Below are 18,532 nucleotides of genomic sequence, written 5' to 3' on the forward strand. Positions count from 1 at the left end.
GCGAACTTGGGGACCAGGCACGAGAACACAGCACCTGGAAAGTAGAACCCCGTGATCCAGACCAGAGAAGCGGGATCATGGAACTCAGAGGAGGAAAATGGAGCAGCAGACCTAGAATGTGGGCCTTCCGGAACCTGAAACACTCAAGTCGGCCGGAAGCTGGAAGATCCAGTCTCTGCCCCCGGTGGTCAGTGGGGGAAACTGAGGTCTGGCAGGAACGGGGAGGCCTTGAGCATTGGTGAGCTGCAGTGGCACGCATGTGGTCTCTGCTGAGCCAGGCCCTCCCCACAGCTCGCTGCTGCCTGACCTCGGGCGCGTCCTGTCCCCTCTCCAGACCTCAGTTTCCCCGTCTGTGAAGTGGCCACGTGACGGTCAGACAAGATGGAGCACTTCACCTGGTGCTCAGGCTCTCCCCGGAAGCTAGTGGCATGGCTAAGGCCTGGACCCTGGCCACCTGACTCCTGAATGATTCTGGCCCCTTGTGGTGATGGTCTGGTCACTGCTGTTCCTTTCTTTTCTTTCTCACCCTCAGTGGGACGTTTGGGCACTTGTGGCCTTTTTCCGGAATGCTCTCGGGATCTAGCAGGGGGAAAAGACTGACTAATCAGAGGACCGAGAACAGACTGGCGGCTCCATAGGAAGGAGCAGGGGCCCAGTGCCTAAAGCCCTGCATGGTGCCCTGTGCCATTTGGTGAGGGCTTCTTGAGTGTCCCCCGGTGGAGACAGTCGGGTCCTGAGCCGAGGGTGCTGCGGCCCCTTGAAGGCAGGGGTGGGCAGAGGTGGATTGGGAAGGAAAAAGAAAAGGGCTCATTGTTCCAGCTCCACGGAGGCTCCCCAGGTGCATCTGCTCCAGGCCACCTCTCCTGAAGGAGGTGGACGACCTTGCTCGGGCTCCCAGAGAGCTGGAGCTGTAGGTTCTGGGCCAGGAGCAGCCTCGTCACTTCCCCAGATCCCTGTGAGGCGGCGTTACCGGCCCCCGCTTTTCTGCCTCCGAGAGAGTAGGATTCCAGAGTTGGGGGCGGGGGGCAGGGCCAGGGTTCCAGCCCATCCTTTGAGCCAGCAGCAGCCGGGCATGGTGCCAGGCACTGAGCACCCAGGGGTGAACCGAGATCACTTCCTGTTTCCCCTTCTTCCTTGCCGCGTCTCCTCCGGACCATCAGCCATCCTGCTCAGAGCACTTTGAAGGCTGGAGTCCTTCCCCGTGTCTCCGCTCTCCACCGCTCCCCTCCCATTGCAGGGGACCCGTCGAGTTCACGTACATAAGCCACCTCGTTGGGGTGTGCCTTGCCCAGGCAGGACTAGACTTTTCCAAACCCCAGACCAGTTCTGAGAGCCCAGCAGCACTGACTGAAGGTGCGGGTGTGTGGATTTGGGGGCGGGGGGGGGGGGGCTGTCCTTTATTCCTTCCACAGGCCAAGGTCAGCACCTCCTTTGCATCAGGCTCTGTGCTGGGGCCCCAGGAGAGTTGGGCAGCACCACCCAGTGTCGGGTGAGGAGCCCTGGGGGGCAGGCCAGGGGTGAGGCGGCTCAGTCCTTCCTCAGCCTGGGGGAATTGCAGTTCAGCTGAGCCTCCCTGGGCAGGGAGTGAAAGATTACACAGAAACTTGGAGTCTCCTAGAGGATTTGGACTTTATCCCGGGGGCAGGTGTTCCAAGCATCGGATGTGGCTTTTGCTTGGCTCGTGGGGCGCAAGCCAGGAGCCCCTTCCCTGGCAAGGCTGCTGCTGTTGTCCAGGTGAGCGTGGATGGTGGCACAGGCAGCGTGGGACAGTGGCGCAGGGGGCTGGGCGGGACGACAAGTACCGGGGCGTGGAAGAGACGGGCCTGGCGATGGGGAGCGCGAGGTCAGCGAGAAGCCAGATTCAGGATGACTGCCGGGCTCCTGGCCTGGGAGACTGGGTGGATGGTCACATCTCGGGTTATCAGCTCAGGTTTCCGGAACCACTATTTGAGCGAGTTCTTTGTGCCTGGTTTTGCGGCGGAGGGTCCCAGGCAGGATGGGAGCCGACTCTGAGCCCAGGCCTCTGCCCTCCAGCCTGGCCCAGACCCTGCCGGGTCTGCTCCTCTCTCTCCCTTAACCCCGCGCGGGCACTTTAGCCTCTTGAGTGCCCGGCTGCACCTCGCAACTGTGCCCTGCCCACGTGGGGGAGCGCCACTCCACTCCTGCTGCCTGGGTCCACGGGGACCGCCCTCCGCCCGGGCACGCCAACCCCGTGCATTGATGTGTCTCATCCCCGCGCTGTGCAAGGGCATCTCCCCCACGCCTCAAGGCGCAGCTCCTGGAACAAAGCCTCTCCGCGCTACAGCTTGAATCTGTCACCCTCCTGGCCCTGTGCTAGAGCAGGCTCCATGAGGACAGCCTCATGAGGGCTGGGGCACGCCCTCCCCTCCCCTCCCCCACCTCAGGCCTGTGGGCTAGAGACGCAGCTCCGTGCTGAAGTGGCCCTTTGTACATTGTCCCCCTGGGGGAGGGGGGAGCCTGGTGGGAGGGGCTGGCACTGCCCGACACCCTGTGCTGATCTCAGCAGCACTGAGGATCCAGGTGGGGGGGGGGGGGCGGGGGGCGGGGGGGGGGGTTCTCTGGGCCTGGGATCAGGGGAGAACACCCTGCCGGGTATGGGCTCGCACTGGCCGGGCCTGCCGCCCCACACTAGATGGTACTTGTCACTCAGAGTCTGTCATCGCTTCTCAGGCAAGGTCCGTCGTCGCGCACCAGTTGTTTATGGAGCGTCTGCTCCGGGCCAGGCTTTGTCCTAGGGGGTGGGGAGCAGCCGTGACCGGTGACCGAGGCTTACAGGCTTACGATGACCCTGCTCTCCTGTTGACATTCTGAGCCCCGGGGTGTGGGTGGGGGAGACAGGCCACGAACACGTAAACAAGGGGCCGGCTAGCTTCCGCTGTGAGTGCTGGGGAGCAGACGACCTGGGCAGGGGACAGCCGCTCTGGCTGGAGGGCCAGGAGGGCCCCTCTGAGCAGGCAGCCACATTCCAGGCCGAGGAGCAGCCAGTGGGAGGACCCTGAGACGGAAAGGTGGGGACTGTGACTGGAGCCGAGTGGACGAGGGAGGCGAGGGCAGCAAAGATTCGGGGACCAGATTGGCGGGGCCTGTGGGCCCAGAGAGGAGTTTGGATTTCATTCTGAGCGAGACCGGTGTGCGGGTGGGGTCGGGGGGGGGGAGGGTCTTGTGGGAGGAGGTTGAGTGGGGTGCGGGGAGGGGGGACATGGCCTGGTGGGGACTTTGCAGTGACAGAATTTGTGGGGCCCAGTGCCAAATGAAAATGTGGGGCCCCGAGGGGTGCCTGGGTGGCTCAGTGAGTTAAGCCTACAACTCTTGATTTCTGCTCAGGTCAGGAGTCCAGGGTTATGGGATTGAGCCCTGCATCTGGCCCGAAGCTTGCTTAAGATTCTCTTCTCTCTCTCCCTCTGCTCCACCCCCCCCCCACTCTTGTGTGCTCTCTTTCTCTCTCTCTCTCTCTCTGTCTCAAATAAAATAAAATAGGGGCACTTGGGTGGCTCACTTGGTTGACCACTTCGGCTCAGGTCACGATCTCCAAGTTCGTGAGTTCGAGCCCCCCGTCGGGCTCTGTGCTGACAGCTCAGAGCCTGGAGCCTGCTTCGGATTCCGCGTTTCCCTCTCTCTCTCTGCCCCTCCCCTGCTCACGCTCGGTCTCTCTCTCTCTCAAAAATAAACATTAAAAAAAAATAAAAATAATGGAAAGAAAATGTAGGGCCCCTTGTTCAAAAATAATTTCAAGACGGAGAAAAAAGGGGGCAGGAGGGAGGCCAGTGAGGAGGAGGAGTGGGGCTGGAAGGACACTCCAGCGGGCCTTGCCCATGACACCAGGCACATGGTGAGGCCATGGTTGGGTGGCACAGGGTGAACTTTTCAGCTCAGGAGGAGCTCAGAGGACTGGTCGGTGCTGAGGCTCTTTGGATGTGACCCTGTTAAGTCATTCGTCATCGGGTGAGGGGCTGGGATGGTCCCACAGTGCAGATGGGGACTCGGAGGCCTAGGGATATTAAGCTACCTGCCCAAGATCACATGGGGCGGGGGCACAGGCAGGATTTGAGTCCAGATTCCAGGGAGTTGCTGCCCATTGTGGTGCCCTGAGAGGTGGGGCTGGGGACTCTTGAACAGCATCTCCGGGCCTTCGAGGGAGTTTCCTTTCTCGGGGAGGCCCGCCCCAGCCTCGCGGGCCTCGCTTTTCTCACGGTGATCGCCAATCCACAGACGTGGCAGGGGAGGAGGCGGGCTGAGCCGCTCACCGCCCCTGCCTCCCGGGCTTGTCTGCTCTCCCCCAGTGGGTGGGTTATTTGGGTCTCAGAGGCTGAGAGGCCAGGAGCTGGGCAGGGAGCCGCAGGCAGAAGTACAGAAGCCTCAGCAGGCCCCACAGGGGTGTGAGCAATGAGCCTGCGTGGGGTCTGGGTCAGTGAACTTTGTGGAAGGACTGGCACCACGTTCCGTTCATGGATTAGAAGAAGCTGGGTTTTTGACTTTCCTCTAATTGGCTGCTCCGTGCGTGTTAATGATCTGCCCAATGAGTGGTTATAGGCTCGTGCCCCCTCCCCCCCCCCCCCCCCCCCCCCCCCGCTTCCTTGGCCTCACCCTGGCTGGACCCTGCGCTTCTCTTTTTCTCATTCCTTCCCCCTCCTGGCACCCAGGACCCACCCCTGCCCCACCCAGCCGGCCCGCACCGCGGAGATGACAGGGCAGTCCTCCCACGCTGGCATCCTCTCAGCTGACGTTCACTGTCAGGCACCGAGAGCGGGACTCAGGCCCTCTCAGCCCGCACGGCCGGCCAACGGGAAGTTTCTCTGCAGGCTGATGGCGGGCTTCTGAGTTTGCTGGGCTTGAGGGCAGCTCCCCAGGGGAGGCAAGGGCTAAGCTGGGTGTGAAGGAGGAGGAGTCCCCCAGAGCTCTTCTCGGCCAGGCTCTGATTTCTGTCTTCTCCCTCTTCAGAAGGAGCCCGGAGAGGGTCATCCCCACCGCCAGGAATGAACGCCTTGCAATGCTGGACTTGGGCCCGGGGCCAGGCTGGACAGTTGGTCTCTCTCCTCTGGGCCCCCAGTGTCTCATCCGTGGCCCGGATGAGAGTCCGCCTCTGCTCCCACTCCCAGAGAACCCTTCACCTCCAACTGCCCCCCACCCCCAGGGCGGTTGAGTACTAAGCCCACTCGCAGGTGAACGGTGCAGGGTTTCTGGGGGACAGTCAGGATTCAGGCTCCGCGTCTGGCCCCCCGACGCCCACACTGGGTTTGGGACACCGGGTTCCCCCTGGTAGAGAGCACGTCCAACGTTTTCCACCTGTACCCCACTCCTCCACTGCCCATCAGTGCCCTACCAAAAATGCCCAGCAGTGCCTTGGGAGTATGGGAACCGTTCAGGGTGACCTGCCACCCAGAGGGAGCACGCGAGGCTCCTAGAGGAGACAGGCACGTGGTTTACCAGGCCCCTCATCCTGTAAGTAAGGTGGAGACTGAGAGCGCGCCCACGCCCCGGCACCCGGCACTTTAGAGCAGCTCCAGCGGGGTGGGGCTGCCCTCACTGCCACTGGGCCACCTGTTTCTACCTTGTACAGATGAGGGGACTGGAGCCCTGAGCGAGGTGACCCAGCTGGGGAGAGGTGGGGCCGGGAAACCTGCCCAGGTGAAGGCCAGAGCTGAGGCCGCGCCAAGTTTGGCTGTCCCCGGGACATGGCCACCTAACTGCCGCTTGTGCTCAGCCTGGGGGCAGGAGACAGCCTCCAGCGAGGAAACCGCTGTCATCGAGCCACAGCGGCCCGGCACGGGTTGTGGCAGCTGGAACGGGACACTGTGCAGCACGGGTTGTGGCAGCTGGAACGGGACCCTGTGGTGTGCCACCTCGGGGACCCGAGGCAGGTACCGGGTCAGGGGAGGGCAAGATGGGCCCCGGCAGGGAGAGGCCAGGCGGGTACCGAGGCAGGGTGGCGTGGTGGGGAGCGGGAGGCCCTAGGGTTGGGTCAGACACACTGCTGCCACTCACAGGGCGAGCCAGGCTGGTCACTCAGGCCCTCTGAACCTGTTTCCTGTCTGTAACAGCCAAGGGGCTGATATAGGGATGGAATTCGAGAAGGGAGCTGAAGCAATTAGCATTCTGCCAGAGGGCAGCGCGGGGACAGGCCTCAGGCATGCCCTCTCTTTCCCCCTGTGTGGTGACAGGCCGCTGAGGGGTCGGGCAAACAGCAAGTAGACAGAAACCCCCGGAGTATGGGTGCGGCTGGTATGGGACCCTCCCAAGATGAGAATTCCAGAAGTTCCAGGCCAGCAGGACTAGGGAAAACATAGTGAGTCTTAGGAGGACAGTACTCATGGGCGGGGGGTCTGCAGTACAGGCATGAGCCGGGTTCCCTGAGGGACTTCAGGCCCCCTGGAACCTTCTGAAGTCCACGCCTCACCAGGGAGGTCTCCTGACTGTTTAGAGCACCAGAAGCTCTGGTACTGGAGATCCCTACACCGGACCCTGTCCAGGGTGATCTGTTTCTGCTGTCACCAGGTGGGGAGAGGGAAGGGGCCCTGGGGCTCCTGCGGCCTTTCAGGAAACCCTGGGCTTTGTGAACCCCTGGGCTTTTACGTCACTGTTCTGGGCTTTTACGTCACTGGGGTTTTACGTCACTGTTCTGCAGCCAGAGCGCTGCCCTGGGGGGGCCCCAGGTGGAGGGGAGCCTCAGACAGAAAGGATTTTGGCGATGCGGCCCTCCTGGGCCCAGCGCTCTCGTAACAGATCCAGTCACCTGCTGGAACCAGGGAGGCTGGGGACTCACAAATGGCAGGCCTGCGGGCTCCCGCCGGGGGCTAAGGTGGAGGTGAGAGGGCTCCTTGCTCTGGGCAAGGCTGAAGGCAGCGGCCTAGACCTTGCCTCCTGAGCGAGGACCCCCAGAGGTGGTGAGTGGGCGCGAGTCCTGCTGCTCCCGGTTGTGAGTCTCAGGCAGGTCCCTCAACCCCTGTGCCTGTCTCCTCACCACCCGGTGGCTGTGAGGACAAATGGAGGAAGGCACCTAGGCCACTCAGAACGTGCCAGCTGCCACGAAGGCGATGATGATGGAGGCGCCATCTTCTGGAAGGAATGTTCCGGGCCAACTGCTCCCCAGACCTGTCCAGCCCTGCCCAGTTAGAGGGTTTAGCTGCATCCAGATTACTGACTCAAGAGGGGTGAGAAGGGGTGCCCAGCTTCTGCCCAAGCAGTCCCCGAAGCGCGGGGGGTCCTTGTCACCCCCTTGGGCTTCACGTGCTCTTCAAGGACTCAAACACCGCCCCCCCCCCCACCTTTGCTGTCACTCACTGGGAGTTTCCAGCCCACCGTCCTTTGTCAGCCTTCTGCCTGACATGCTGTTCCCACTCTGTGAGGTGGCTCCTTCTTGGGTCTCAGCTGAAACGTCCTGTCTTCGGGAGGTCCCCCCTGACACCTGGCATCTGTCGTTCGTTTTCGTCATTCGTCCTCTGTCCTGCCACCGGACTGAGCTCTAGGGGCGGGACTTCATCTGTGTATCCCAAGCCCCGCTGCAACCCCAACTCCAAAAGCCGGGACCGATCTGCTCTCTCCACCGACCCTAGGGAAGGACAGAAGGGTCGTGATTGACTGTGGTCCTCCCAGCCCCTGGGCGCCTTCCCTCCGCCCCGGCCCAGCCCCCACCAGGGTAGCTATGCCCCTTGATTCTTCACCAGGCAAGCCCGTGACTGGACGTGGCCCTGCTGACGGGGACACAGCCAGATCTCTGTTCTACCTTAGTGCTCACCCCTCTGGCTTGTCCCAAACATCCACTGAATGTCTGGGCTGGGCCCCGTGCTGGGTGCCGGGAACACAGGGTCAGCCTGACTTGGAGCGCACACAGTGTGGGAATGGAATGAACAAACAGGGCAGGGGACAAGACCGATCACTGCTGAGGTTTGCTGTGACGGGGCAGAAGCAGGGGTTGGCGGAGACATGGCCCCTGGCTCAGTGGCTGGCGGTCATACTTGGGTGGCCGCCTCCTGCTCCTCCTACCCCAGCCCGACAGTGCCTGCAGTCCTGCTGGGACCCGTCCACCTTCCCTCCCTGGACCGCTAAAGGGACTCGGGCAAAACCACTCCCCACTCCTGGGATGGCTGTTCCTCCAGGCCCAATTGATGACTTTCCTTTGCAGGCTGTGTGTGTGAGGCCATCAGAGTCCCCCGGGGCAGGGGCGGGGAGGGGGCTTCTGAAATGCACGCCCACCACCACCGTGGGTGGGCATTCATCAGTGCTCTGCCCTTTGAGGTTCACACGGTTCCTTCTCTGCCTGGCTGGGGTTTTCAGACCGGTTTTTGGTGTAGAAAAGTTTTCCACAAACAAAATCTTACGAGGAACGCCAATGTATGAAATTGAGAAGTTGAGAGAGCATCTTTTTGATGTTTTTTTTTGGGGGGGGGGGTTGTCCCTGGCTTTGTTACCTCTCTCCTCTCCCCACCCCCACCTCATTCTCTGGTCCCAGGAGGACCCCGTGAGGTTCCACGGAACCTGATTTGGGAACACCTGTTCTCAGTGCCCACATCGCCCTTTACGTGCGATGTTTGTGTATGTCTGTGTCTATTCCCATCTCCTCCTCCCCAAAGCCACCCACCAAGAGTCTGCTTCCCAGAGACAGATGCCTCAGTCTCCCTCCTGTGACATTCATCACATGCCCCTCAACAGATGTTGTTTCACAAGCACCTACCTGGCGGTCTCTCTTCCAGGCAGTGCTGCAGGCACTTGTATTTAAAATCCTGGGGCGCCTGGGTGGTGCAGTCATTTCAGCGTCCCACTCTTGATTTTGGCCCGGGTCATGATCAGTTCGTGTGTTCGAGCCCCACGTCAGGCTCTGCACGGACAGCAGGGAGCTTGCTCGGGATTCTCACTCTCTGCCCCTCCCCCACTCACATATGCAGGCTCTCTCTGTCTCTCTCTCTCTCTCTCAAAATAAATAAGCTTTACAAAATAAAGTGAAATCTTCACCACAGCCTTGTGACCTGAACACCACAGCTCTGTCGCAGTGCCTCCAGCTGCCTCGCGCCCAGCCCCCTCCCTCCCATCCCTCCACCCCCAGGCACTGTGGCTCTCTTACTCCCTTTCCTCCTTCCCAGACTTTCCCCAGGTCCTACCTCCGGCTGACCTCTTGCCCGTGAGGCCGTGACCCTCCTGCTGCTCATTCCCTCTGTCACTTTGTCACGGCAGCTCGCTACCCCTCCCCACCCTGGTCCTGTGTCCCAGGCCGGAGGCCACAGGCTGCGTCCTCGCCTCCTGCACCGCAGCTGTCCCGAGGAGCATCCTCTCCTCCGATCACGCTGCCCCCTCCCGTGGCCAGTCCCCCATTCCCACAGGGCTGGTGCTGTCATCCCATCTCCCTGCCCTGTTCTCCCCAGTCTGGTCCCAACCTGTGGGCTCCAATGCAGTAGCTGTTAGCACACGCGGCTATTAACCTAAAATTCAAATTAAGTTACGTTGTAAATTAGCTCCTCACTCTCCCAGTCAATTTCAAGTGCTCGGCAGCCACATGGGGCTAATGGCGGGTGTGTTGGACAGCGCAGAGTGTGCTCTTGGATGGCTCTGGAAGCTGACATGGGCCACCCTCAGGCACAGGCTTAAGGGGTTGCCCCACTCAGAGCCTTCAGTGGCCTGGGGATGAGGCCAACATCTCCACCCCCACCCCTCCCCCCCACTGTAAGTGGAGGCTGTGTGGCTCTCAGGCCCTACAGAGCAGTGGATGTGTACAGGTGGGCAGAGGAATGTTCTGCAGGTGGCTTTGCCCTCTGAGCTCCAGTTTCTTCCTGGGTAAAGCGGGGATAATAAGTCCTACCCCCATGATGGCTGGGAGGGTCAAGTATGTGTAAAACCCCCAGCTGACAGCTGGCACGTTATTTAAGCACGTGATAAGTGGTGACCACCATGTTAACATGAATGAGGGAAGGTAGGGGCAGATCTCAAGAGGCAGGGGTCCCAACAGCCACAAGCCTCAGTGCTGGGCACTGGGAACCACTGCAGGCTTCTGAGCAAAGCCACCCCATTGGCTGATGCCTGAGGATGACTGATCTGTTTAGCCTCGGTGCTATCCAATAGAACATTCCGCGATGGTGGAAATGTTCTATATCTTCACTACCCATGGGCCTCTGGGGAGCAGACACTGATATCCTCGGTGGGCCAATGACCAGTGGGGAAAGAGGAGGCCCCAGGTCGCTGAGGGCAGGTCCCAGCCTTGGGAGCTAACTTTCTCAGGCACATGCTAACCACACCGTGGGAAAGTTCTCCAGCAGCTGGCAGGGGGCTGGGACCAGGCGGAGTTCTGGAGGGGAGGGGTTTGGAGGAAGAAGAGAGGCCCAGGGCACGCTGGCTCATTGTGGAGTATGGGGAGGGAGAGGGTTCATCACGGAAAGAGCTCCTGGGCATGGGCATTGGCTGAGCCTTCAGCCGGGCCCCTGCCCTGGAGCTGTACCAGCAGAAAGAGTAGGGCCCGGATCTTTGTGCCCAGGGGAATGGCCTGGGTGCCCCATCTGGCTGGTCAAGAACTGGCTCCCATCGTAGCTGTGCATCTCCTTCGGGCCTTGGTTTCCTTATCTGTGGATAGGAGCAGCAGCTCTCCCACCTGCCCCATGGTGAACAAGGTTTGCCAGGACTTTCTAGTTGCTGGGCAGATGGGGTCCTTGGTCAGGGCTGGCCCTTTAAGCTGACTTCTCTCTGGAGAGACCGGGGAGGAGAAGTCCTGGGGACTGGGCGTCATGATACACCAGACCCTCCCTCAGCCAAGCCATTTGTGTTTAGCCTGGGGCAGAATCCCCAAATCTGCAGCCCCACTGGGTCCCAGGTCTGCCTGTCAGCAGGTGCAGGAGGCTTGGGGAATCTTGGTTTCCATCTGCTTCATCCCCACCAGCCTTGTGTACCTGAGCGAGTAGCTTAACCTCCTGAAGCATCCATTTCCTCATTTATAAAGTGAAGACTCACGTACCTTCCTCCAGGGTTGGCCCCAGGAATCGGGCCGCAATTTCTCCAGCCATTGCAGAGGCAGTGCCCGGCACACTGCAAGGTCTTGGTAAATGCTCACCAGTGGCCTGGATGATGTGCTGGCTGTAGGGTGACCCTCGCGTGTCGGCTTGATCCTTATGGAGCTTTGCCTGATGGACATGAGCCGAAGAAATGGATAAAATGAGGGGTAAAGAAATAGATACAGCGTCAGCCGTTTCTCACATCTTGCCAGGAACTCTGGAAGTTGTCGTACTCCGTAGCTGCCTCCTCTGCCCGTCTCCCTATGTGGGATCATGGAACCTCATACTGGAAGGACACTTATTTAGTCCCGGAGTCTTCTGATCCCTGCGGCACTGACTTGCTCTGCTTAACCCCAAGGAAGGACCCGGAAGCAGTAGCAGCAGCTCCAGGGAAGCTGATTTAGGTCAACAGAAGGAAGATTTCTAGCAGCCCAACGTGCTTGGAATGGGTGGTGCTAAGAATTGGACAAGCAGAGGCCAGATGGGCACTTGGCATGGGCCTCGGGTGAGGGTGTGGCCAATATTCTTACACCAGGACCCTTCCGACCCTGGGAGAGGAGTCTGGACTTCTGTGGGCTCCACATTCCCTGGGTTCTGAAAGCCAGATGAGTCACTGAGAATGCCTTGTAGGGTGTTGGGTGCCAGTCAGTAGTAAGAGGCCTTCCAATTGGCCCAGTCCTTTAACAAAGCTGGCCAGGAGCAAGGCCTGGCATGTTCAGTTGTATCATCTACATTTGGTTGTCTGGCAGGAAAGCCAAACTGAAGAAAAGAGACAGGCATTTTTAGAGCATCTACCAGTTGCTAGGCTCCTTGCAGGATGCTTGGACACCATGGCTCATCCAGATCTCCCACAGGACTGCATGGGAGAGGATATCTTCCTTCTTCATCTAAGACTGAGGCTCAGAGAAGCTAAGTAACCTGCTTAAGAGCACACAGGAAATTACAGCTTTGGGATTCAAATGAAATCTTTCTGACTTCCAGTAACAATGGAGGCCACTGCTCACTGAGCACTAACTGTATGCTTAGGCACAGTTACTAGTCCTTTGCATGGATTAACTCATTTGATTCTCAAAACAACCTTATGAGGTAGGGAGTATTACACCTCCGTTTTACAGAGAAGGGGAACTGAGGCAGGGAGAGGTAAGATAACTTGTCAAAATCATAGGCAGTGTTCAGATCTGACATCACAACCGCTGTGCCTACTCTGTGTCTTAGGCAGTTTGATGCAAAGATACACCTCCTGCCTCCCCCATGGAGATGGGCGGAGCCCTTGGGTCACGTGGGGTAGGACTAGAATGTAGGGTAGAGGTGAGCACAGGGAGGCAGACTTCAGCGCAAAATCAAGATGCCCTTTCAAGCAGATGGACTAATTCCTGGAGAGGCCGTGAGGTTGCATTCAAAGGTGCTCCCAGGCCGGGGGTTTTAGATGGGCCAGTTCCTGCCCAAGAGTGGAGACAAGGTGGGCTGTGGAACCTCCAAGATTTCCCCAGTGGACATTTCCCAGAGCGTCCTGAACACCTACTAGGTGTCAGATCTCTCTGCTGCTGGACATAGAGTGCAGCTGGTCCCTTCTTCCAGTTGTAGGAGTTGAGTGCCCCATGGCTGTTCCAGAACTGAGGACACCAGGGATCAGGTGTCATGAGGCAGGCAGGGAAGGGGGTCAGAGGATGGTGGGCAAGGCAAGTGGCCATTAGGACGTGAGCCACCGAACCACAGAGGAGGCTGGCAGGGGCCAGTGAGAGGCTGGCAGAGGGCATTCCCAGGGCTGAGCTAGGACCCTGGTCAGCGCAGGCAAGCTCAGGACCATGGAGAGCTCCATGGGAACCTCTCATCACCCAATGACAGTTGTCAGGGTGTGTCTGCACCCAGGAGGCTGCTGCCAGCCTGGTAAGGCCCACAGATGTAGCTTGTGGTCTCCAGGGAGCACCTGTCTTCTCTCTGGCCAAGAGCCCCCACTGGACTCAGCCTGAGCCCTGACCCTGAGGTCATTGCTGGGTTGTGGGGTTTGAGTTCATCTGATTCCCTCCCTCACCCAATCAACCTTCTAAGCAGAGCCCAAAGAAAGAGGGCACAAGGAGGAGAAGGAAGACGTGGGAAGAGGGAGGGAAAGAAGAAAACCTGCCCAGGGGTACCTTCTGGGGCATGGCTACAGCCACAAGTCAGCACAAGAAGAGGAGGCCCAGGTTGGGCCGATCCTGTCACCGTCCTGGGTCAGGATCAGCCTTAGCCTCCCCTGTCCCTGATTATCTGGCTACCAGGAAGCATCCAGCCCATCCCCTGCCAACTTCATGCAGGAGACCCAGGCTCCTGGGGCTGGGTACAACTCACAGAGTATGTGTGTATGGGGTTGGGGGTGGGGGGCGGCCTGGGGAAGCTCCTAGAGAGCCTGACAGTTCTTTCTTCCTCCTTTCCCCAGCATCCCGGGAAGTGGGGAGCTGCTTCTCAGTCCCTCCACTGTCAGGCTCAGGTTCAGCCTAGGCTTCACTTACTGAGCCCCTGCTCTGCTCCGTTCCCCTCTGGGACAGGACAGCACCCACCAGGGCCCAGGCTTTGCCAGAGGCTCACCTCCAAGCCTTTGCTCCAGCCCTGCCCTTACCCGAAGGTTCTCTCTGCTCTCTGCCAGGCTGGGGCATAGCAATGGGGGTAAGAAGAGTTCAAGTTTATTTAGCACTCACTATGTGCCAAGTGCTTTACATGGAGTATTACTGAACCCTCACTTTATAGATGAAAAAGGAGGAAAGTTGTGAACTTGCCCAAGGCTGCACAGATAGGAGATGGCAGAGGCAGGATTTGGACCAGGCAGTCTGGTTCCAGAGTCTGTGTGCCCGGAAGTGATGGTGAACACACTGAGGAGACCTCAGTGCAGGGTGCTTTTTGTTTGAGCTTTTTGTACAGCTCCCTGCCCCAGGGAGCTGGTAGTCCCGCTGGGGAGACAGATGTCAGGGGAGGTGAGCCCAGCATGGTGAGCGTTGCAAACAGGACGGGGCTATGGATTGGTCTCCCCGATTTGGTGTCTCATTTGAAGTGGGCAGGACAGAAATGGGTTCAGTACAGCTGTAATTAGTCGAATTAAGATGAGGTCATATTAGAGTGGAGTGGGCCCCTAATCCAATATGACTAGTGTCCTGATAGGAGAAATTTGTGCACATTGACGTGCACACAGGGAGGATACCATGGGACGGTGAAGGCAGAGATGGGGTGATGCTTCTACAAGCTAAGGATGCCAGAGACGGCCAGCAAAACCATCAGACGCTAGAGGAGAGGCATGAAGCAGATTCTCCCTCTTCAGGAGGAATCAAGTCTGCTGACACTTTGGTCTCAGACTTCTGGCCTCAAGAACTGAAAATAAATTTCTGTTGCTTAAGCCGCAAACAAACAGAAAAGTGGGCAGGACAGGAATGCTTATATCTATTTCGTAGATCAGGGAGTTGAGGCTCGGGTTCACAGTGGCTTTATGAGCCCAGAGGCTGAGGCAGGGAGTCGGGAAGAGGGTTGGGAGAGCTCGGGATGGTTCCTCCAGGTTCTGACCTGGGACAGGAGGCACTTGGTTTCAAGGGAGGCCAGCCCTGACACACAGCAAGCACCTGAGAAGTCTTGGGTGAATTTCACTGAGATGAGTAAGGGCCTAAGTTGTGGCCTCTGAGTTGCCTACGATCATTCTCTGTAGGAGGAGGGACTCAGACAGGGGTTTTGTCCTCAGGGAGCTGTGTGCCCAGGGCCTTGGAGGGCCATGGGCGAGCCCATTAGAGACCCCAAGTCCTTCCTCAGTTAAACTTGTTTCTCCAGACAGGTCCTGACCACCACACCCCTCTTGGAGTCCTGAGTTGTTAGAGGGACTCAAACATGCCAGGAGGCAGGAGTAGAGGTTGGAGAGCGGTGAGCTGGACAGTGCCCCCCAGCCCAGCTCCTACTCCCAGATCCAAAGTATTGCTCACCTCCACTCCCATCCAAACTGTGAAGCTTCTAGACCAAGCATACTATGGAAAGGACATGAGATTTGGGTCCAGAGACCAAGGTCAACAGCCAGACTCTGCCATTAGCCAGCTGTGTGACTGGCCACGCCCCTCACTCAGCCTCCATGTTTGCATCTGCTGGGCAGGATGCCGTGGTGAGGGTTAGAGCGAGAGGACCCTGCGGGGACAGCCCGTCTCAAAGCCCAGCTCTGCCGTTTACCATCTCCATGAAGGCTGTTGAGGGGTGGCCCCCACCCCAGTCAAAGACTATCCCATCCTTCTAGGTCCTGACCCCTTGCTCACACTTCACATCCAGGTCTTTGGCACATCCAGCAGAATCTGAGCACTTTCTGCAGCCCTCTCCCCCACCCTGGTGAAAGCCACGCTTGTCTTGCCTGGACAGTGCTGGGGCCTCTTCATTATTCTCCCCGCTCCATTCTTCAGGCAACAGCGTGTTCTCAAAAGAGCAGCCCGAGTGAGCCTCCTCAGACCCAAGTCGGGTCATGTTCCTCCTCTGATCAGAATCCTTTCGTGAAAGCGACATTTCCTGCTGTGGCCCCAGGCTGTGTGTGATCTGGGCGCATCCCTCCCTCCTGAGCACCGGCTGTTCCTTCTGCCCAGAACCTTCATCCCCTGCTCTCTTGTCATCTTCAAGGCTTTCTCTTCCTTAAGTGTCCTCTTCTCAGTGAAGCCTGCCCTGGCCCCCGTTTGTCAGTGAAGCCATGTGACCTCCTAATCCTTTACCCTGCTTTTTCTCCAGAGCACTACTCTTGCTAAAGTTATTACCTGACTCGTTGATTTCTAGTTTATTGCAGTCCCTTGCCTTACTCACCCCCATGTGTGCTGCATGGAGGTGGGGGTCCTCGTCTGCCTTGTCCCCTGTGTTCCCAGGGCCTTGCACAGTGCCTGGGACATAGCGGGCTCTTGATAAGCAGTTGCTGAGTGAATGGAAGGTATGGGTTGGGTGAGCAGCCCGTGGGGTAGCGTGTGGGTCAGATGCGACGGTGCCTGTTCCATCCACTGGGTTGTCCTCACTGGTCACCAGTAGACTCTTCATGAGTGTCACCCTACTTGGGTTGAGTGCGGCAGATGGAGGGGGCTCAGGACAGGTTTACCATAGCTGATCCCACAGAGCCTGACCCTGCCTAATTGTGTGACAGTGGGCAAAGTATATCATCTCTCTGTCCCCAGTCTCTTCATCTGTAAAATGGGGATGGCAATAGCATAGCACCTGCTTCCTGTTGAGAGGAGCCAGTGAGGTCAAGTGTGTAATGTGCTCGGGACAATCGCTGGCTTGTAAGCGTCAGCGACCATCAGCTTTATTGTTACCGCTGGGTGTTTCTCGAGGAGGCGTTCGGACAGAGGTAGAAATGCTGTCAGCTGGGGCCTAGTTTGGTTCCATGGATTTCGCTCACAGCTGGGCCACCTGGAGGGATCTAGCCTTGGCTGTAAGGAGGGAGAGAGGTGCTGGCATGAGAGCGGAAGTGGGTTCGGGTCCTGACGTCGCCACCTCCTTAATGTCCTTTGGGAAAAGTCTCGTCACCTTTCCGAGTCTGTTTCCCCATCTGTGAAATGGGTGGTTACAGTAGCTTCCCAGGGTGGATGAGACAGGAGACCACAGGTGCCGATGCTTTATTTATTCAGTTGCCTATTTATAAGCCACTCAGTCAAAAAAAAAAAAATGTATTTGGAGCACTTATCAAAATACATGAAGATAAGATAAGAAGTGATCAGGACAAGAAGAGTGAAGCCAGAAGCGAAGGCGCCGCAGGAAGTCTGGTCTGTGAGGCACTGACTTGCTCCAGGCCGACCACCTGAGTCTCCTCAGCCGCCGGAGCAACACGGGAGCCCCACTCGGCTCCTTCATGCAGTAAGCCAGGCCCGGGCCTCATCAGGGGGCCGCCCGCTGAAAGCCCCCGTGAAAGGGGGATCCCAGGCACAGGTGAGTCTGTTTTCCGCAGGGCACATCTGGCCAGGCGTAATGAGATCCTGAAAGCCAGCTTGGCCCGGGAACCGAGGGGCAGCTGGGTCAGTGTGACCTCGGCTACAGGAATTAGTCTGAGTGGCAGCCTGACCCTGCCCTCCACGGCTCATGGGCCAGCTCAGTCCAGCGGGGGCCAGGATTGGGGTGTGCTCCACGGAGGCAGGTTCCAAGGCGGGGGTGGAAATAGCCTGCCAGAAGGATCAGGGCTGCCTGAGTAGGTCCCCAAAACCCTCTGGCGGGTCACCGTGGAGGCTTCCGCTGTGCTGACATCAGTCTTCAGTGTTGCCTTCTGCCCGGTGTCCGCCACAGCAAGAACTCCTGTCTACCCGCCTGTATCGGGCCTCACCCCTCTGCCCCTGCACCCACCCTGCTGGCCTGGTCTACCTGGTCTCACTTTGCCAGAGTAGGGCTGGAATCCCTGCTAGAGAGAGGAGCCCAGACGACCTGCTTCAGAAGGTTGCCAAGGGGCAGCCCCTCCCTCCTGTCTTCCCAAAAGCCAGTGGAGACCGGCCCCTCCCACCCTGGCCCTAGGGCCAGCTGACATTTAGCAGAGGTCAGGCCCCCACCCCCAATTGTCCTGCCTGTCTGCAGTCAGCTGTGCAGGCCACCCTTGGGCAGGCTCCAGGAGCGCCCAGGCATTCAAACTAGAGGAGGTGGGTCCCCTTGGACCCGACAGCACAAGTACCCTGGCCAGTGGGATTGGCGACCCCACCGTTCTCACTAGCTTGCTCAGGACTCCTCAGCAAGGTGAGGCCGGGAAGGGGGTGTAGCACAGGAGTCAAGCCACCTGGGTTCCTGCCCCTGCTTTGCAACCTCAGGCAGGTCCCTGAAGCCCCCTAGGTCCTGGTTTCCTCCTCTGGAAAATTAAAGGATTGAAGGAGGTGATTCTTAAAATGTTTTCTAGGTCGAACATGTTATGATTCTGTGCGTTATGACCACGCAGCTTAGAGAAAATTAACGTTGGAATCTTCCAGCATTGAAAGCATGGAAGTTTATTGAGCACCTGCTGCCCACCAGGAACACTGTACCCGTTTCACAGGTGTAGAAACTGACGTTTAGGATGGTGAGCTGTTCTTGAGGTCACAGAAGTTTGAAGACAAGTGTGCCTCTTTCTACCCCGCTGTCTTCAGAGTTAGGAAGTGGAGGGCAGAGTATGGCAGGAAGGCGCCCAAATGACCCGGAGAAGGGAAGAGAAGCCACAGAAAGGAACATTTTAAGGGAAAGAACGTTCTAGGTGGAAGGGCAGTGTCTCACTCATAGGGATCTACGGAAAACACCAGATGCCAAAGCCCGGTTTCTGTCCTAGCCCCTCCAGCGACCCTGTAGGTCATCCAACCGAGTCGTTGGTCCTACTCGGCCAAATGGGTGTAGCCTCCAGCCTGCCTGCCCGCCTCCCGGGGCCCCGGGGACAAAGTGAGCTGGACGCTTACAGTCAGAAGTGCCGTCTCGCTACACAGGCTCATTCACGAGATAAGTAGCACATCTGAATAAAGTGTGGACTTTAGTTCATAGTAACGTGGCCATTTCCATGTTTTAGTTATGACAAATGTACCATGGTGATATATAAGACATTAGCCCTAGGGGAGACCGAGTGAGGAGTGTCTGGA

The 18,532-nt window shown here is 58.4% G+C and overlaps 1 protein-coding gene across 5 annotated transcripts in view; it reads left to right on the forward strand.

Moving 5' to 3' along the window:
• MGAT3 (beta-1,4-mannosyl-glycoprotein 4-beta-N-acetylglucosaminyltransferase) overlaps nucleotides 1–18,532 on the forward strand; it is a 57,666-nt gene that overhangs the window by 33,046 nt on the left and 6,088 nt on the right. Inside the window, exon 1 of one of the 5 annotated variants that reach the window (XM_045465888.1) lies at nucleotides 1,431–1,734. The exons of 2 other annotated variants lie outside the window; for them this stretch is intronic. The gene's annotated coding sequence lies outside the window, so the exon portion shown is untranslated. Of the gene's footprint in view, nucleotides 1–1,430; nucleotides 1,735–2,611; nucleotides 3,030–13,374; nucleotides 16,884–18,532 lie in introns of those variants that run through there. 2 more of the 5 variants (XM_045465887.1, XM_045465884.1) reach the window with 2 other exon arrangements.

Source organism: Leopardus geoffroyi, chromosome B4, assembly GCF_018350155.1.
Source record: "Leopardus geoffroyi isolate Oge1 chromosome B4, O.geoffroyi_Oge1_pat1.0, whole genome shotgun sequence".
Classification (NCBI taxonomy): domain Eukaryota; kingdom Metazoa; phylum Chordata; class Mammalia; order Carnivora; family Felidae; genus Leopardus; species Leopardus geoffroyi.